Below are 21,505 nucleotides of genomic sequence, written 5' to 3'. Positions count from 1 at the left end.
TAACCTGTTAATTGTGTTCGTGGGAATCTCAGAGAGGGACTGTTCAGGACAAAGACACACCATTGGTCTTGGACCTCTGACTGCCTCTGCTTCCCCACAGTGGCCCCGCTCTCTTCTTTGGGAGGCAGCGGGGTGACAAGTCAGGACAGATGGAGAGGGAAACCTTGCTTCTGTTTTTCATCGGTTTCATGCAAATCATTTACCCAATTGAGGTCTCTCTTTACTTGACTGTTAAAATAGGTTTTGAAATGTTTACTACATAGGACGGTTGGGAGGATCAGATGGGAGAATCAGTCTTATTTGTCTGTAAGTATTTATGCTGCTTCAGTGAGCAAAGCCGGGCCTCCAGCCTCCAGCGCCTTTGAGGGGCCTCTGCAGGGCTGATTGATGGGAGGATTATGGTTCTTAAGGAGGGTTTGATTCCCACCACATATATACCCATAAATTCTTTTCTTTTGGCCACTCTAAAGTCCTGAGACTTCCGCTCACCTCTATCCCAAGGCTGGACTACAGAGTATCAGGAGGGACACACTGAGAAGTTTTGTGTGTGTGTGTGTGTGTGTGTGTGTGTGTGTGTATGCACGTTAGCGCATGAATGTATTTTCAGTCATTTTCTTCTTCCCCCTGTCACTACCCCTTTTTGACTCTGTTAAAAGACTGAGAGGGGTCTGCCCAGTGAGAGAGTACTTACCTAGCACGTGCAAGGACTTGGGTTCAATCCATAGTACAGGGGGGAAAAAATAAGAGGGAAGGAAGGAGAAAAAGAAGAAAGAGTGAGAGCCCACAGCACACTAAAAAAAAAAAAAAAAAAAAAAAAAAAAAATTCAGGAAAGGAGGAGTGGTAGTTACTCTTCCCCTTCTCCTAAGAAACCCCCTCTGAGACTCAGCTCCATGTGAAGATTAGAAAGACAACTGGGAAAACGTTCTCACAGCCAGCAGCAGGAGGAAGCACGAAGCCTGGCCATCTGAGACCATCTACAGTGGGCAACGCCACACCCAGAGCGAAGCGGGTCCTTCAGCAGAGGGGGTGGTCAGCCAGGGAGCGGGGCAGGGAGAGGAGTCTTGCAGCACATGTGGGGTGGGAGTACCCGGGCCTGTGGACAGGTGTCCTGACCCCAGAATATGTTCACCCTTTTGTGCAGAAACTGTGCAAAGTCTAAGGCCCTGAGCTTGTAGATTATGCTTGTGTCACCTCTTGCTTAATTTCTCAAGTACAGAGTGTCGCCTCACCTACTCGAGGTGGAGGAGGGCCGGGTCCTTGTGGGCAGCTGCCCTTGTCCAACTTACTGCTTTGCTAAGGGAAGGCAGTGTCCAGCTGGGCCCCTGAAAAAATGGCTGGATCTCTTACTGGAAGTGTGACATTTTTATTTTTAACCTGGTATTGGTAATTAAATCCAGGAGCGCTCCAACATTGAGCTACATCCTCAGCCCTTTACACTAAAAAAAAAAAAATTTTTTTTGAATTCTGTAAAATTTTGAGACAGGGTCTTGCTAAATTGCCCGGGCTGGTCTTGAGCTTGTGGATCCTTCATCCTCCCCCATCACTGGGATTATAGGTGTGGGCCGCTGTGCTCTGCTATGAACCACTTTGGAGTCTTTTAGAAGCTTGAGTGAGAAACATATTTTATCCTAAATTTTCTGATACGCATCCGAAGTCAACCTTCATCTCTGGATTAAACTGGAATGTTCGAGCAGCCCTGTGGTATGCCACACCCCGCCACCCTCTCCCCTAGACCCTTTCTAGATTTTGCTTTCAGTAGGCTTTTTGGTGAGAGGAAATCAGTTCAACATTGAGGAAAAACGTAAGGAACCACTTCACAAATCTTATTGCTGAATGCAGCGGCCATGCTGCTCTTCAGCTATAAAGACTACTACCCTGAGTGACAAGTTCATTTTTGTCCAGTGAGCACTGAATTTTCTATGCAGTTTGTTTCCTGCTTTATACTGGTTTCCAAAAAGCTTAGAACCACATAGCAGACATTTTCTGCTTTAACTTCACCCCTTGTTTTAGCTTAATTTTTGTCTTCATTTCTCTGGCCTCATTTTTAGATTCTTTTTTTTTTTTTTTTTTTTTTTTTTTTTTTGCTGTATTGACTAAGGTGTATGTATCTTTATCACTTGCTCTAAATCCTCTGATAAATCCAGAGGCAAAGAAAATGTTCAACAAGTTATATGCTCTGTTCATTTATTAACATTACAATAGTAATCTGACAGTCCACTGAGAATTTCCAAGCTCTTTCTTACCTCAGGGCCTCTGCATGTACTATTTACCTCTGCTTAAACTGTTCCCCTCCTCTCCCGGGCTGCCTCCTTCTCATTCATTAGAGCAGAGTGGCCTTGGAATAACTGGGGGAGTTTAAAGCAATATTGCGGCCCGGCTCCCCTTGCAGACCAATTCGGTTAGAGTCTTTGTGGGTGGGGTCCAGGTATGGATATTTTTTGAAAATCTTCTCAGATGATTCTAATTTTCACCCTGGGTGAGAAACAGTTTTGAGTCTCAGCTTAAATGTCAACTGCTCAAAGACGCCATCTTTGACCGCCTCTAGAATATGGTATTGTCTCACCATCTGTGAAGCATTTTCTCTGATTCCTTTGTAATGGAATTTGGAATTATTACCTATATTTGAATATTTGTTTCTCTCCCCCATCCTTCCCCAGGATTTAGTGCTGTGAGGACAGGGAGTAGGTCTGTCTTGCTCTTTTTAGGTCTATGTGCGTCCCTAGGCCCATCCTATCATAAATGTCGTATTTTGACACACACAGGGACTCTGTAATCTTTGCAGACTTGAATGAACTTTATTCTTATGGCATGTAGGTATTTAACCAAGGCATCACCCTCAGCAGTAAGATTGATTGAATGAACTTTATTCTTATGGCATGTAGGTATTTAACCAAGGCATCACCCTCAGCAGTAAGATTGACAGTTTTTTGGGGATTTAGGGCACAGTGGGTTGTGACCATATCATGAAAGTTAAATCGTTGGTTTAGGTAATTTAGCCATAATCTAAGTAATTGCAGATGGCCCCCGCACCTGGATTGCACAGAGACAAGAAAAGCAAATGTATGTTTTTAGGCAAAAAACGAAACTCAGAGGAGTCTGAAAACAACTCAGAGTCCAGTACCTCCCTTCACAGGTGCAGGGTCATCCGAGCAAGGGTCATTGCGTGAGGCCACTGGGGCTTTCACTATGGCTGTGTCTGTTCTTTCCAAATTATTAATTGGTAGTTACTGATAAAAACAAAGCAAACAGCTCACCTCCTGTCTTCCACCGCAGTTCATACCATCAAGCTGATGTGTATAAGTTCTAAGGTTTTTCCCTAAGTTTAAATTAACCAAGACCTGTCCGTGTGGGGGAATTTTTTTTTTTTCTTTATTTCACTTCCTTAAGGAATCATCTTGGTTTTTCACATCTCCTTTCTCCACTTGCATGTAGTGATTTTGATTTGTTGAAGGAAAATAGAGGGATAGGGGAGAGAATTGGTCCAAGGATGGGGAAGGGAGGCAGCAGAGGCCTCTGTGCCTCTTAGCTGGGAGGTTTCACAGTCTCATGGAGAGAAGTGCACGTGTACACCCTCTCAAACCCACACAAACGAAACCCCCTCTTTGGAGAAGCGGGCTACAGGAAATTGACTTGAGCACAGGAACTTGCTAATCACTTTTGTCACATTCGGATTGTTCCTGCCGCCTCAGTCACCTCGCTGCACACTAAGCCTGACCAGCTCAGGTTGGATTCTCTACCAGCCTAACTTCACGCTTTCAGTTCTTCCAGCATGAAGCAGTCATAATCTCGAGGAGCGGAACGCCAATCCTGGAAGGAAATCACCACACTGACAAGACTTCGGTTGCTTTTGTTTTGACAGAGCTGTGCCCAGTAAATTTGACTTCCGGAGTCAGTCATTTTGGTGTGTTCTTCTACGACAGGTAAGATTGTGTCTCTTTAAAAAAATTTCTTCAGCATCTACAGGAATTTTTCGAATTTCATTTAGTTTTACTTTAAGCTGAGCATCATGGTTACCTTGTTCTACCTGATAGGAGGAGGGAGAGTGGTTCTGCTATCCACCCCTCTCCAAAGTCCTAACAAAATGCATATAGTTTTTAAAACATTAAAGTTGATAATATTCAGCTCTTTGGTTTCCCAGATGTTCTTTTAGAAAATGCGCCACTTGTAGTTGATTATGACTGAGTTCAACTATAGAGGTGGTTTAAATATCACCCAAGGTGTGATGAAGTAAATCTAAAGATCTGAAGATGTATATAAATATCATTTCAAACTCTTTGTAGTTTGGAAACAGAACCAAAATCAAAATGATGTACATCTGGATCCAGTACCCCTAGCTTGTTTGTTTCACCTATTGACAATGCTACCATCAACTTTCTAAAAGTGGTCTATGATGTATGTGTTTTTAAATTAAAATTAGCTTTTGAGATGGTTTAATTTGGAGACATTTTGTGAAGTGTCAATTAGTTGCCTGAGTTATAACTGAAGAAAGTCTGGGAAATCACCAGTTTTAGGTGTGTTATTAAGGCAAAGCTGCCAGTGAAGAATTCAAGTAAGCAATGAATAACCAGGTTCACTTATGGGTTCTAAGCTGGTGTGGTGGAGGAGATAAGAGAAATATAAAGAAATCTTTCCTTTGAAGAACCTCATGGTTGCAATGAGAAATAAAATCCAGGAAACAGTGTAAGATGGGATTTAAGTGATGAGTGGGGTGGCATGGGCTGTAAGAGGTACAGGAGCTCCAAGAAGGAACTCTGGGAGTAAGCTGGAGGAGTCAGGGAGGTACGGGCTTGGGAAGGACATGAAATTTGAGCACATGGAAAAGTGTGGGCGTCTCTCTGCCATATCCTGCGTGGAGGGATGTTAGCTGTATATCACTCAATTACCCAAAAAACTTATCTACTCAATAAACACAGGAGAGCCAATACTCTTTTCAAATGAGATGGGGCATGACGGGTCTGGCCATACCAACTCTGGCCTCTTAGAACAGCAACTTGCTCAACTCTCCTTCATTTATAACACACAGGTAAAGGGGGCAAGGACTGGGAGGAGCTTCTTCAGTGATGGACAGGATAGGGGGGAGTTAGGGAAGCCATTCTCTTAGGGGGGAAATTCCTGAAGGAGGCAGGGAACCACTCCCACGCAGTGCCACATGCTCCCTGGCAATTCCTAGAAGCCAGGCCTCTGCATCCCATGACTCAACCTAGTCTGATTCTGCTAAATAAGGATGGCTTCCCACAGAGAAGGGATGGTTATTTTAGACTGGGAGGGCGGCATGGGTCTTTGCACAAGTGTGAGATTGGGTCTTTGCACAAGCGTGAAACTGACTTGGAGATGACTTCTGTTGAAGAGACAGTTCAAGAAGAGAAGAAAATTTGTTTTACCTATTGCAGGAAATAGGATTAGGAAGTTAGGGAGAGACTTTGAGGGACAACTAAGGAGAACAGACTCCCTTCGATGGTTTCCTCGTTGGCTTATGCCACTAGGTTCCTTCTATTTGTTTTCTCTGCTCTAACTGAATTCCATTGAGAGGAACTTGGTGATCTTCACCAACCTTGAGGTTGCTTTCTGTATCCCCACATCTGTCTGTGTCCCCCCCAATAGTCCCCTACTGTCTTCCCTTGGAACATCATTTAGGCAGAGGAGAGGTCGTGTGGCTTGGGGTGACATTCACCTCTGATTTCAATATTCTAAGGAGGCCCTTCAGTGCTCTGGTAATTAAAGTGGCCTTCCTCATGGGAGGACAAGTTGGTAGATGTATAAGCACCTCTGATTCTCAAAAACCAATCCAGGGTTGGGATTGTAGCTCAGTGGTAGAGCGCTTGCCCCTCATGCGTGATACACTGGGTTCCATCCTCAGCACCACATAAAAACAAATTAAAAAAAGGTATGTATCCATCTACAACCAAACAAAATTTTAAAAAAATGATAATAATATTTAGAAAAAAAAACAGTCCAAAATTTCCGTGAACTCTGCGTTCCCTTGCGTATTGGGATGAGATGTTATGGATGCCCTTCTGTTCTTTCCCTGGACCTTCCTTTAGGGAGTAAGTATATCATAATGATTCTTGGACCATGAAATATCTGAATCCATATAATAACAAACATATAGTATGGTGAATAAAAACCCTGACACTGGAGCCATATTGCTTTGTGCTAAATCTTGGTTCTATGCTTTCTGGGCTGTGGGAACCTCAGACAAGTTATTTAAATTCTTTGATGTTCCTATTTTTAAGAAATGGCTCTAATGGTAATAATAACTAAAGATACCCCAGAGGGTTGTTGTGGTCATAAAATGGTCATTATATATATGGATGTGTATGTGTGTGTGTGTGTGTGTGTGCTTGTGTGTGTGTGTATGTGTGTGTGTGTACACATGTGTGTATCACTTAATCTAATGCCCAGCATAAAATATACATTCAAAGATTGGATATGAACAAATGACAATAATATGATCCCTGGCTTGGGAGACAACTACCTGCCAACTAGCTTTTTAAATACCAATAAACCTTTCAAAGGAAATTGGGGGTAACAGAGACTGGGAATTGACATTTTTTAGGCACCAAGTACAAACTAGACCCAGGAATTGGGTGTTTTATAGTACAACACATATGAAAAAAGAAAATCAGATTAGAAACTGATCTTTCGAGTCTTTCCCTATCAGTTTCCCAGACTCCTCTGACTATGTGCTGCCTCATTTGTGGGCATCTGTGGTTGATGTTGCTCTCTGAATGCTTTGGGTGGAATTATAGAGGTGCTTGAAGTCAGAGATGGAGTGAGGGACATCTCTTCCTTGACCAAATTAGATTAAATTTTAAATTTTTACCACATTTTAATTTCAGGACTCGGGACCATTTTGAGAGTGAGTGTTGAAAGTATTTATTTGGGTTCTAGATGCTTGAGTCTGGGTGAAAGCCAGACAAGATGAAAAAGCATCCTGCTTCCCTTTCCACTCCCTAGATTATAGATTCTCTTGGATTAGAAAGCCCCTCTTTAGAAATGCAAGTACAGCTGGTATGTTAATTATGCAAGAGATTCTCAAATACGTGTGCAGATTGCTTTAGTCAAATAGTAATATTGTTTTCTTTCTGAATACCTGCTGGGAACATAGGGAGGAAGTCCAGGGCTTCGTGTAGGGAAAGGGATGGGCAGGAGGCAGGATGGGGTGCCCAGTGGAGGCCAGAGATAGCCTGACAGTAATAGGGGATGGGGTGGGCAATGAGAGGAGCGGGTGTCAGAGAGGGAGGGGCTGAACGGAGGGAAAGGGAGGGGGGCCAGAAACACACAGGCACTTTCATGATTCTTTAGTCATATGACTCCAGCAGCTATGTGAATGCCCCGAGCAACTTCTTAATGACTTGCATAAAAAATTGTCTAGGGCTGGGGTTGTGCCTTAGTGGTGGGTTGCTTGCCTAGCATGTGTGAAGCACTGGGTTTGATTCTCAGCTATATATATATATATATATATATATATATATATATATATAATTAAAAATATATATTTATAATTAGATGTTATGGATGCCCTTCTGCTGTATATATATAATTAAAAATTTTTTTCCAGTTATTCCCAGAGATTTGTCTGATTTTAGGTTGGAATAGTAGTTCCTAAGGCCAACTGGACATCAAAACCATGTGAGGATCTTTTAAGAATTAGAAATACTCTGTTAGGACCAGTGGTGCATGCCTGAAATCCCAGTGACTTGGAAGGCTGAGGAAGGATTGCAAGTTCGAGGCCAGTCTCAGCATCCTAGTGAAAGCCTCAGCAATTTAGTGAGATGCTGTCTCAAAATAAAAAAAAAATTTAAAAAGGGACTGGGGATGTAGCTCAGTGGTAAAGCACCCCTAGGTTCAATCTCCAATACCCAAAACTCAAATCAAAACAAAATGAAAAAAGAAAACCATAAAAACAAGCTCTAAATTGACTTGGAAGCAGTGGTTTTATGGATGGGTGTTTGGGAGCCATTAATCCAGAACCTTCCTACCAGGGACAAACACACTGGAATGATAAATTGAGTAAGTTCTCAAATGAGCCAAACTGATCTTCTCTCTCGTGTGATGAATATCATTACACAGAAAGCATTTTCTTTCATTTTGAATTCCTTGGAATGAGTTAGTGGGAATGGGATGAATGGGTCAAGAGTATGAGCATATTTAGCTCAATCATATTTACATTTGAATATGCAAACATAGGACGCTATTCTTTAAAAACTCCAAAGCATTACATACATGTAGAGGCTATATATTATTACTTTGGTCTCAGAGAAAGAAATTGGCTTTCAAGGGAGAAAGTGCCAAATCACTTCTTCCACAAAATAGAATATGAATGACTTACTTTTGGAAGAAATTTCCAGAGAATTGCTGAGTGTTCAATGACTTCTTGGAGCTTAAATTGGAACCGTCTCATCTGTGCACTTAGTTTCTCGTAAAACTGAAGTCAGCAATGACCTCTTCCCCATTTCATAGAAAAGAAAGCCAAGGAACCGAAGGTGGTGAAGTAATATGCAGTGATTCTCATCACATTTGCCACATAACGTATTTGGCTTATTGTTATAATAAATAAATGACTGAGTAGTTTGTATGCATGACCTCATGGGGATAGAACACTGTAAAATAAATGCATGGGGGAACCAAGATAGGAGGTAGATGTCCCACTCTATCCTTTTTTTTTTTTTTAACATTATGTTTAATTTATTACTTGTATAATATGCTGCCCTAAAAGCATGGTCATTGTTTGGGAATAAGGTGAGTTTTCAGTAGCTTCAATGGAAAAGGAAAAAAGTACTATTGCAAAATATCAGGTGACAGTGGTGTTCTAGAACCAGCCTGCACTTGCTTGGAAAAACTGATTGTAATATTTTTGTACATTTTGCAAGTCAGTGTTTACCTCTATTTCTCGTGTAGTGGAAATACTATAGAATGGTGTGCTTGATCATCTCTTTTTATTCTTCATTCAGTAATGTCATGTTGTAACTAGAAATTGACTATAATAGAAGTATTTATGTCACAGAAATCAGAAAACACAATAAATCAGTCTCTTCACCTTTCCCCGCCACCCCAGAGCCTGTTTTAAAATATTTTTCAGCATACCAACAAGGAATTGTGTGACATGCCAATATGGCAATTTGACAGTATGCATCAAGATGTTCATACACTTCGATCCACTCATTCCATCCCTGGAAATTTATTCCAAAAAAATAATTCAAAGAAGGAAGAAATAGCATGCTGGAACACATTCACTGCATTATCTTCTATAACAGTGAAATCTGAAAATAACCTAAAATACTAAGCAACAGGGGTTCTGGAAGCATTAGCTCCATGGAATATTTTGTAGTCATTAAAATTCCTAGTTAAAATACTTATGAAAAAATATTTGATGAAATGTGAAGTTAGAAAAACAGGATTAATATTTTTACTTGCATTCTAATTTTATGATAATGAGAATCAAATATGAACCATTAAAAAATGAAAACATTTTTTGTGTTAGAAAGGTGAAATAGCAAAATTGGTTTTTTTAACTTCATTTATTGTAGTAGTAGTGTATGTGCATTTAAAATTTTAGAGAAAGTCTATAATGAAGTGGCCTTGAGTAGCTTTAATATTAAGAGGGTTTTGTGGACCGGAGGAAGATGCTTGCTGTTAATCCCTGGGCAGGGTATTGTAAAGGGAGTTTCTGTCCACGCAGTCTAGAGTGGCAGGTACGAGGGGGGTTCCGGAGAGCAGCGGAGAAAGGAGAAGGAAGTACCCGGGCCCTGAGGACTTGCAAAAGTAGATTGCAGGAATAGAAGACTGAGTTATCACACATATGCTAAGGCCCCAAGTTTTTCTGGACACAGCTCTTCCTCCCATAGACGGAGAAATAATCCAGAGAAAAGCTACCCTCAAAGGCCAGAGGGAGTGAGGAGAGAACATTTCTTAGTAAGACACAAAGATAGGCTGCTCTCAGAAGTGAACAAGATGAATGTGAAAATAGCTCCATTTTAATCAGAAGAAAACAAGGGCTTAGACCAGAGAGCATACAATTCTTCTAAATCATGGGCTCTCAAATTTTAATGTGCTTAAGAGTCACCTGGAGCTGGGGCTGTGGCTCAGTGGTAGAGCGCTTGCTTAGCATGTGTGAGGCACTTGGTTTGATTTTCAGCACCACACATAAATAAATAAAGTAAAGGTCCATCAACAACTTAAAAAAAAAAAAAAAAAAAGAATCACCTGGATGGGTGGGGGAGGTATTAAAGAATGTAGCATCCAAGAGGCCACCTCTGTGCATTCTGATACTGTTGGTGTGGGAGCTGGCAGGAATGTGCATTTTTAATAAGTCTTCAGACGTGAAAGGTTAGACTTTGAGAAACACTAACAGACTGAAGGAAACAGTCTGGGTTGGTTCAGGGAATGTATCTGTGTGCACACGTGTGAGTGCCTCTGTTCGTGTGTGTGTGTGTGTGCGCGCGCGCGTATGTGTGTTTTGGGGGTGAGGCTGTTCCTTGGAGTTTCGAATCTCCAAGTAAATGACCTGGCCATAGCAGAAGTCATGGTACTGAGATCATCTGCTTTGGAACTTCAGTGATGGTCATAACTTGCAAAGTGTTCTTTTTACACTAAAAATCATTTTCACTTTATTTGTGTTCCCTGTTATCAGGGCTTCTAACCTCTGTGATAAATCAAGATCCCATCTTCACGGAATTGAAGGCCCATTTCAGGGCCTATAGGATGTGTGAGGTCTGACATCTGGAGTCAACCTCCTTCACAGGCACCTGCAAACCACCTTAGCCCCCATGTAACTGAGTTTTTCATTGTAGAGAGTTGTTTCCTAATCACTCTTTTGGTCACAAATTCCTCTGAACTTTGATGAGAACCAAAAACCTTTGGGAAAAAGCAAAAATCCAGGAGTGTATACATTTGCCATAGAGTTTTAGGGGATTTAGGAACCTGCTAAAACCCATCCATGGACTCCCAGTGATCCAAAGCCTTCACATTAAGAACTGCTGCCTCAGAGGTTGTGGGTACAGGGGAGGAAGCGTTGCAGAAGCTGAGAAAATCAAGTTTGGGGTACGCAATGTCAGATTAAGGTATAAATGCTGACTCTTCAGTTAATGGCTGAAAGGAGGACAAGATGGCGGATATGCAGATAGTTTTAGAGCATTGGATCCTTAAATTAAGTAGTACCTGGGGCTCAAGTTGGTTCCCTTCAGAGAATACATAATTAGTGTTCTAAGCCCTCAGTTCTGAATTCTCTTATGTGAAGCCAGGGTCAGCTTTCATTTGCGAAGCAGTCTCTCAAGATCCAACATTAGGTCCTACTTACTGTCATGTGTGACCTTGGTCAGCTCAAGAGATGCAGGCAGGTTGTAAATACCAAGCTGGCCAACTCCAGAGTGTAGTGAGGAGTGAGGGACCAACTGATCCTTCTGGACACCCAGCCAGGCTGCTTTCAGGGTGAACCCACTAACTGGTGTATTACATGCTTTCTTCTAAGATGTAGCTTCTCCTGTCTGAAGCTGAATATCTGGTTGGGCTCTGATGACTTTGGAGATATTCCTTTTCCTGTGTGAACTTTTGACCATTGGAGTCCAGCTGGCCATCTTCTGTTAGCGGAGAACTGATTTGCTATTGGGGAGTTGTGGGTTTGGAGGAAAGCTCATGCCTTCATTAATCTTGTGTCCACTTGGCCTGTGATATCAGGCAGGGTACGGAGACTTATGCCAAACCCTTCTGTTTCAGTAAGCCAACTCTGCTGGAGGTGATGAGACTATGTTATTATGTCATGGTTATAGAGGGGGTTGACACAGGGTGGGGAGGGCAATACACCCATCTCCAATCCTCTAGAGATAAAGTATATGAAATTGGACAATCATTTGTGAAGTTCGAGTCCGAATTCTCCATGAGGGATAATATGATAATTGTACACCTATCTTTGGAGTAGAAAATGAAAATCTGTAACATATACTCATTTAATAAATATACTTCAGAGCTGGGGTTGTGGCTCAGTGGTAGAGCACTTGCCTAGCATGTGTGAGCACTGGATTCGATCTCAGCACCATATAAAAAAAAATAAATAAAATGAAGATATTGTGACATCTACCACTAAAACTATTTAAAAAATTAAAAAATGCTTCACTTTTTATAAGTACTTTAATTATTGTACGACCATGGTTAGTTTTCTTGCCAATTTCAATATGTATTTTAATAATCATACTGCATCATATGACCCCTAGTTACAGCCCTCCAAAGACAAATAAAGGACTGGGGGTGTAGTTTGCTTGGTGTGTACAAACCCTGGGTTTGAACAAAGCATGGCTAATAAACAAACAAAAAATCCAAAACCAAAACCAAAAATGAAACAAAACAATAAAAACAACAAGAAAATACATAGGGATATTCCCTAACTTATGATGGTTTGACTTACCATGTTTTGACTTCATGATAATGCCCATACAACCATTTGTTTCTCACTTTCAGTGCAGTATTGAATACATTACGTGAGATCTTCAACACCTTATTATAAACAGGCTTTGTATTGGATAATTTTCCCCAACTCTATGTTTAATGTATGTGTTCTGAGCACCTTTTGAGGTAGGTGCTCAGTAGGTTAGGTTTTTTAAATGAACTTTCAACTCGATGCAATTTTCAGTTTGAAATAGGTTTGTGGGATATAACCCATTCTAAGTCTAAGTTTTACACTAAAGGTCAGCTGCAAACTCGTACTCGTTACCTCCTGGAGGTGGCTTCCCCTGCTTTGTCATAATGCCCAACAACCTAGTTGCTGATGCAAACAACGGACAGGAACAGTCTCACCTTGATGCTTCTTCTTTCAGGTGGGACTCCTACTTCCCCTTTGTCTCCCCCAACTCCTGGTCCAGCTCTCACCTTCTGCAGTACTTCCAAATACACATTCCTCACCATGAAGCTTTTTCTCCTTTTCTTATGCTTTTTTCTCAGTTGCCACAAAAATTTCCACTAATGATTGTTCCAGTTGACCTGAAAATGATCCCAACCATGGTTGAGAGGTGAAAGGATGCTTGTGATTATTCCTCCTAGCAAGAAAAAAGAAAGTCATATATTTAGATTCAAATTTAAGTGATGCAAATTGCCATCAGCTACAAAAACCTGAAAGAGGTGTACAAATCCCCTTTAGTATTTTTCTTTTGATAAAACCTGATTTTCCTTAAGCTCCAATATCTTCAGGTAGTAACTTGTTCAGATTTATATTGATAGTTTTTCTCTTTATCTTCTGGTTGTGATGAGGGAGTGGAAGAGGGTGTTGGAGGTATATACAGGAAATAGGAGGGGAAAGGCCAGAAAAACCTTACATGTTGGCAGTACCACAATTTCCTACATCTGCTAAAACAATATTTGTCACCATATTCCAATAAACAGACTATCCGGCAGTGTCAGAGAAGTTTTTGTAACAATGTTAACTTTAAAAATGTGATAGTAGTTGGGTGCAGTGACGCACACCTATAATCTCAGCTAAGGCTGAGGAAGGAGATGGCAAGTTTGAGGTCAGCCTTGACAACTTAGCAAGACCCTGTCTCAAAATAAAAATTACTAAGTACATAGCTCAGTGGAAGAGCACCCCTGGATTCAATCCCCAGCATTGCAAAAATAAAACAATAAAAAACAAAACAAAACAATAGTATGGGTAAACATAATATATATTATACATGTAAACATATATTATTTTATTTAATTTTTTAATGATTTGAATCTCATTAATTAAAATGTTATAAATGTGTATCATGCATGTTCATTGTAGCAAATGTGGTGTGTCTTTTATCTTTTTTTAAATACCTTTATTTCATGTATTTATTTTTATTTACTGAGGATTTATTTACTGAGGATTGCATTTATTTACTGAGGATTGAACTGAGTGCCTCACACATGCTAGGCAAGTGCTCTACCACTTAGCTACAATCCCAGTCTTTTATCTTAAGTACACTTTTTAATATGTTTTATTTGTAAGTCTTTAAGATTTTACATATTAAAATTGCCATAATCCTAGTGTCTTACTCTAAGCTATACAAAATCTATATAAAAAAAAAAAAGCTTAAACATTGCATCCTAAGGTCATAGAGATACAACTAAAGCTTAAACAATCATTCGAATTAACAAAGAGCAACGATGGTAATCTTTTCTGAGTTCTCTAGCTATCTTTCTTTTCATTCTCTGCATCTCAGGAAGAGCAATTAAAATGTACATTATGGCAATATTTCTATTAAATTCTAGATGCACAAAAATACATGGATAGTTTTCACCTGGCAGCAGGGGCGTCTTATGTAAACCTCAGATCAAAAAACTCAGAAGCCAAAATAGTAGTTTTGGATTTCCCCAAGGGCTGCCCATTTGACATGTCATACAGGAAAGAACCATCACACACACATGGCAGGAAAAATTAATGTTTCTCTTCCAACATGGGCTAGATGCCTATGGTTTCAGTTTTAAAGCTAGATTGTGCAACTGTACTCAGGGGGGAAAAATCCAGTGTTTCAGCTGAAGTTCATGTTCTTTTTTTGACCCGTGACAGTCAACTTTATGAAGTTATAGTATCTTAAAGCTCCATCTGACTTACTGTCCCTTTCTTTGGAGGACTGAAATGAGCATACTTTCACAATTTTTGTACATTCATTCATGCTAGTTGGAATTTAAATGTTTATGCTCCTCCCTTTATACGTTTGATAATGGTTGGTTTAATTTCTCAACAGGTATTTAGCTTATTTTATCATTTTACCCACCAAATATAATTACTTTTCATCATCTTTTGCCAATTATGAGAGTGCTTAAGGACTTTAACATACTATATATCATTAACACAGCAAATGACCAGGGTAAATACAGAATAAATAAGTTAAGTCTCCTTTAAGTCTTTAAGGTTGGATCAGAAACCTTTAGATTATTATTGAATTTTTCCTTTTCCTATAAAATATTGGCAAAAGTACAATTTATAAATAATATTACCAGTCAGTCAGGGAAGAGAGCCAAGTGATCCCTTCTTCTCTCCACTCTGTGTGGCCTGTCCTGAATTATGATTGGAATTGTTTAGATGACTTTAGAAAGCCTCTTCTCAGGAAAATTATAAGTCGTTGGGTTGTATAAATGAATCGCCTTTAACTATTCATAGCCTATGACTACTTCTAAGAATTATTCCTAAGAGAACAATCGGAAGTATTTTATTAAAAACCCCAAACTTCTCAACACAATTTTTTAGAAAACTAAAATGAACCAAAAATATTCAATAGAAAGACATGGCTAAATAACCCTTTATTCTATTAAACATTCATTATGATATTTTTTGAAAAATATTTAACAAGTAAAAAATTTCAGAGTATGAAATTATATATCTTTTGTATGTCTAAAAAGACCTATATACATATTTTTCTCACAAATTCAGAATATGGAAGTAAACCAAAATGTTAAAAGTTATTGTCTAATGTGTGATATGGGTACATATGACTTTAAAATATTTTCATTTTTTCCTGTCTTTTTTGTATTTCACATGTATTATTTTTATACAAAGAGACCAACGATCTCAAGACACAGTGGCATAAACCTTTAATCCCAGAGACTCAGGAGGCTGAGGCAGGAGGATCACAAATTTGAGACCAGAGTAGGCAACTAGTGAGACTCTCTCTCAAAATAAAAAAAAAATTGAAAATTAAAAAAAGGCTGGGGATGTAGCTCAGTGGTAGAGTGTTTACCCAGGATGCCAAGGCTGTGGGTTTAATCCTCAGTATCATAAAACAATGTAATTACCTTTATTAAAAGAAAGTCAATATTTGGTGTTAGATTAACAATGAAACTAGTAAAATGGTTCTGACATGAGAATTGTTTTGATATTTTGAAGGAAATCTAATGTTTTGAAAGCCCAGCATATAACTATGTTTTATTCTTTGAAATTTAGAAGGTCTATAAATTTAGGGGGATTTCAGGTTTTTTAGTTCTTGAACCTTGATGAACATAGAAATTTTTATTTTTCGGTGCTTGACCTCACACATGCTAGGTAAGTACTCTTCTACTCCTGAGTTACATCCCCAGCTAATGAGAGCTGTTGGAGTTTTTAAATGGGTTTTGTGTGGTTCACACTTTTAAAATAAGAGAGAATTGGCTTTATAGGTGGTTGTAGAATTTAGACAAAATATGAAACTTTGATGAATATAGATGGCTATTTCTAAATTTTTAATATGTAAAGAGATTCTCAAAGGGATCCTTTAAGAAGCACATTTTTCCATATGCACCTTAAATATTCAATGCGGGAATAATTGTCTTTCAAATACTCTGAAAGACATACCTACTAGATGAATCATAAATGTATTCATCTTGGTATGAAGTAGGAAAATTACCTTGTATCTTTTCATGACCATATTTCTATAATATCAAATATCTAAAAGTTTATTCATGTCAAATGCCAAATATTAATCGGAACATTATAAAATTCTTTGAAAAGTTGATTAGTTTAGCAAAGGAGTGAGTTTCCATTTAAACGCATATCTCATGTTTGATTTGTGCAGTATTCTTGATGGATGCTGCTTTCTGGCTTTGGTTTAACAGTAACTCATGATCGCCTTGGGACAGCTGTTATTTGAGAGACACACAGTGTATCAGCAATGCTTTGGCTGCAAGTTTTACAGTACCTGACTCACAGTAGTTTAAAGTAACTGGATTCATTCCTCCCTGGGATAAGAGATCCAGAGGCTGCGTCTCTGGCCTGGGTTTCAGGACCCTTGAGACTGTTTCTGCCGTTCCCCCGTCTTTTCTTGTGGCTGTAAGATGAGTGCTGTATCCTGAGCCTTTGCCTCCATCGTAGAGGTGTGGGACTGTGTGCGGATGGAAAGGAGGGTGGCTGTCTCTTTTCCCACGGAAAGAATTTTCCCAGAGACCTCCAAACATCTCTGCTGTGTCATTGGCCAGAATGGTGACATAGCCTCCCCAAATTCCAGGAGGATGGAGAACCAGGGAATGGGCTTGTTACAATTCCCTCCTTAGACCATGTGTTCTTAACAGTGAGATGGGAGAAGGATGCAATGAGGGTGGGTGAGGTGGAGGGGTGCAGTGGGCAGTGTTGTTGACCTCATCCTTATCATCATCATCATGATTTGTTTTTGTTTTTGGTACTGAGGTTTAACCCAAGGGTACTTAAACACTGAGCCACATCCCCAGCCCTTTCTTTAATTTTTATGTAAAATTTTTTATTTTAAAATTACTGAGTCTGACCTTGAATTTGGGATCCTCTTTCTTCAGCCTCCCACATAGCTGGGATCACAGGCTCTGCCATCTCTCCGAGTTTTGCATATTGTCTTACAAACAAAATTGGATTCTATTACTACTACTACTACTAAAAAAGGTTCAGATATTGAATAGAAACCTATGGTGCCTGCCATGGATCATCTCATTAATTGATGGACAGGTGATACTACCTTATCATTGCTGGCCATCTCATGGGACTGCAAACCTCTGAGGAACAGGAACTGTCTCATCTGGACATATGTTTTTGTATATTAGTATCCAGGGCCCTTCATAAGTGTGTTTTGTAGGTTGAATGGAATGAACAACATTTTACCTAACATACATTTTACAGCTTGACAAGCCATCCCTGACATCATCCTACACATATTCCCCTCCCAAAAGCCTTTGGCAGCTTCCGGTACCCGGCAGACACCAGGCCCAAGGCCCCACATCCAGGTCTCATGCAGCGTGGGGTGTGGGAAACACGCCTCTGCTCTCAGTCCTTTGTGCCTCTGCACTTGCAGGTTCCCTTTTCTTGCTGTCAAACTCCTTTCCCCTCCAGACCCTATCCAATGTCACTTCCTCTGTGAGGTTTTTTAAGTGGTTCCAACCACCTGGAATACTCCTTCATCTCCAACCTTTTCAAGCCCTTCCCTTCACAGCCTGACTGAAGTCCTCCTTCCACCATGAGCTCTTTACAGTGGCCCCAGCCAGGTTGGCCCATGAGCACCTCCCCACTCTTTAAATTCTCTTCTGTTTCCAGTCTACTTTGTTTTGGTAAACCTGATTAAGTAATTAGTGTACCTGAGGTCGTCACTTGTCATTTTCCTGTTCCCAGCATCTGCATCTTGTCTCCAGAGTAGGCTAAATCCTAAGAAAGCTGGGAATCTCCCACAATGCCCAGCGGGTATAGGAAGTAGCTAATAAAATTTGGTTAAATAATAGACGAAATGGATAAATATCAATAGAGAAATGAAAGCCAATATGTTGCTGGAAATTGTTTTCTTTGCAGTTCTAAAACCCATTGGATCTATGTTTTAACGTAGATACACCCAACATCTTAGGAGTTCACTCACAGAAGACAAATCCAGAGGCCCGACTCAGGAGCCAGAGCTGCCCACCAACTCTGTTCTTCCTTCTGGTTCTTGTCCAGTGGCAAGCTCGGGGTTTTGAAGTCAGGCCTGGATTTAAGTCATCCCACAACTAACTGTGAGCAGGGGACAAGGCCATTCTTTGTTCCCCAGCCACCAGGTCTGTAAACTGGTGTGACTACTCACCATGTGGGATTGATGTGGGGAGCAAGCAAGGTCATGTATGAAGATGGCTGCTTCATGGTCTGGCACTTTGTAGTCACTCAGTAAGTTGTCCTGCGGGTGCCTTGGCTTGTCACCTGATGTTTGGGGGGCAAAATCCTTTTTTTTAATTGAGTGTGGTTCACAACAGTCCCTTGAGGAACAGAGGTCTCTTAGGTGTTCTTGTTTGAACGACACAGGCACACATCACTTAATGACAGGGATGAGTTCTAAGAAATGCATCCTTGGATGATTTCGTTGCTGTGTGAACATCATTAGCTATAACTACACAAATTAGGACATCTGTGACATCACCAGGAGATATAATATGGGACCACCATTGTATATGCAACCTGTCATTGACTGAAATGTCACGATGCAGTGCACAAATGTATTTCTATAGAAGGAATTGTAATAAGAGTAATATGCACATTTCATAGCATTGTGAGTTGAAATTGTTTTATGGGTGATGAAATTAAGGCCCAGAGAAAGTGAGTAACTTGCTCCTGGTTACAAAGCCAGTGACCGAGATGAAAATTTTTTAAAAAATTAATTTAAAGAGCTTTAATAAATATCCTGATTCCTGAGTAGAGTCAAGGGTTGCTAGATCTCACAAAAATACCAGATGCCAGTTAAATTTTGAATTTCAGATAAATGACAAGTAAGTTTTTAGAATATGTATGTTCCATAGCTATTAGTTAGTGGAAAATAAATACTATGGAGAATAAATTAGAAAAAAGTAGATGTATAGGGGTTATTGGATGCACCTGATGCTATTGGCAAGCTGTTGCAACAGGCATTGAGAACTCATCTTTAAAAGGAAAAATGCCACTTTGGGGAAGTGAGGATGTTGCTTTAAAAAAAAAAATTGTTACCGAAAAATTTGAACACATCCAAAAGAAAAGCAAAGTAGGCAAGTGGGCCCTGTGTGCCCTGGGCAATTGTCAAGATTGCCATGTTTGTTCCATCTGTCTTTTGCCCCTTTGCTCAAGCAGTTTAAAACCCAGGTGTCATGTCACTTTGCCTTGGCATACTTCACTCCGCACCTCTAAAGACAAGCATATTTTTCTTACACTACCATGATGCTGCTGGCCTACCTAATAAAACTAGCAGTAATTCTCTGGAATCTTCTAATATCATTCCATACTCATATTTCCCTGATTGTCTCAAAAATGCCTTTTTAGAGTTTGTTCAGTTTATTCAACATCAAAAAAAAAAAAGTTCATATAGATGGTCCAAAGACCAAAGACGTTTTGCAAAGAAGTTTTGCAAATAGCAGAGTCATAAATGATTGTTCATGAGATGAACAGTTCTAATAGTTCTATTGAAAAGGAAAGAAAATGGAGAGAAAAGATTTTTGTTTGATTTTTGGCCAGATTCCTGTTTCTGTGCCTATGCTACTTCATTTGTAAAATGAGAATAAGATGCATTGTTCCTTGCTTCTGAGATTACGGTGGTTCCAGGAGAAACACCTTGGCTGAGTAACAGCAGCATTTCTCCCACCTGACTTTTCCTGAGCCAACAGAACTTTGATGATCAAATCCGGGGACCACTGACCTCACCCCTCTGGGTGTGAGTAACGGCACTTCCAGGGCTGTGGAGTGGGAACACACACAGCAAATAAACTGCCAAATGCTTCCTGCACACAGTATCATGAAAACCCTCCCTCACGTGTGCCTTGGGCACTGGACTCTGAGATGGATTAGAATTCCTCCGCTTCTTGGCCCTCCGTGTGATACCTAGTGTATCGCCCAGTCCGTCATCAGAGTGCAGAACACCTGAAGAATGAGTTATGTGATTGATTCTATTGAGAATTCAGATTAGTGGCATTTCAGATGATCAGTCCACACATGAAGTAGGAAACTGGTGACTAACTGTTCTAATTCAGGAAGACTCCAGGCTTAAATGGGAATAGCCCAGAGAAGGGGATCAGTACCCAATAAAACATGTCGACTGATGCCTCACTTTTGTATACCAGTGGGTTTTATTGTTTTGTTTTGTGTTGTGGTTTTCATTTATTTTTTTGGTTTGATTGATTTTGGAACTTCCTTATCCTCCCATGGAAAGTAGCTTTCTGGAAAGAATGGGACTGGAAGCACACGCATGTAAATGTGGAAATGGTAAAACAAACTAAACAAAAACAAAAACCCTGGCTTCCGAGAATATCTGCATCTTAACAAATACAAAGAGAGAAAGGGCTGTACAGTAATGGAAAGCATATTTGGTAGGGAGGGGCCTTCTTATTGCCCTTGATGTTGTTGCTCCACGCAGGGATGTGCCTTCTGGTAAGGCTGCCCCTGCCACCGGCCTGCAGAGCCCACTGGCTCCAAACCCTGAGAATCAGACTACTGCTGCTGGACTGGGGGCTACTTCCTCTGCCATCTGTCCACAGGCAGCATTCTCCATATTGGGCCTCTTGATACTCCCAGACCAAGAAGTCTGCTACGGGGATCTTATCAGGGGTTTCTGGACTACAGTCCTTAAAAACAAGTGGTTGGGAACACTGTTTTATGCCCCATCATAGCAGTGATGACTCAGATGAAAAGACACCGGAATTCAGCCAGGAGCAGCTCATTAAAAGGAGCAGAAGAGATAACAGACTTCTCATGTGACAGAGAACAGGAGCCCTCAAGAAATCATGTGCAACCTGGTGTGGTGGGGCACACCTTGAATCCCAGTGACTTGGGAAGCTGAGACAGGAGGATTGCAGGTTTGAGGCTGGTCTCAGCAACCTAGCAAGACCCTGTCTCAAAATAAAATATTAAAATGGGCTAAGAGTTCAATCCCCAGTACCCAAGGTGCGGGGAGGGGTTTGGGGGAGAAATCATGCACACAATGGTATAAAGAGGTCGGGATGCAGTTTATCCACAGAGTTGATCCCGTATAGTGAAGTTTCATTGGACCTTGTTCTCTTGTTTTAGAAAAATGCCAGCTGTGTGTCTCACCCTTCTAATTTCCGATTTCTCTTCCTCTCCCTTTCTCTCTCTTACACACACAC

General features: G+C 40.4%; 1 protein-coding gene across 4 annotated transcripts in view; it reads left to right on the top strand.

The window, feature by feature from the left end:
* Window positions 1–21,505, top strand: part of Rhoh (ras homolog family member H) — a 40,931-nt gene that overhangs the window by 1,501 nt on the left and 17,925 nt on the right. The window contains exons 1-2 of one of the 4 annotated variants that reach the window (XM_047566691.1): window positions 3,663–3,724; window positions 3,861–3,921. The gene's annotated coding sequence lies outside the window, so the exon portion shown is untranslated. Of the gene's footprint in view, window positions 1–3,589; window positions 3,922–18,357; window positions 18,467–21,505 lie in introns of those variants that run through there. The other 3 variants (XM_047566690.1, XM_047566692.1, XM_047566693.1) reach the window with 3 other exon arrangements.

This window comes from Sciurus carolinensis, chromosome 10 (genome assembly GCF_902686445.1).
Source record: "Sciurus carolinensis chromosome 10, mSciCar1.2, whole genome shotgun sequence".
Lineage (NCBI taxonomy): Eukaryota > Metazoa > Chordata > Mammalia > Rodentia > Sciuridae > Sciurus > Sciurus carolinensis.
The sequence above is the reverse complement of the archived record's forward strand: the minus strand, read 5'-3'. Positions and strand labels throughout refer to the sequence as shown.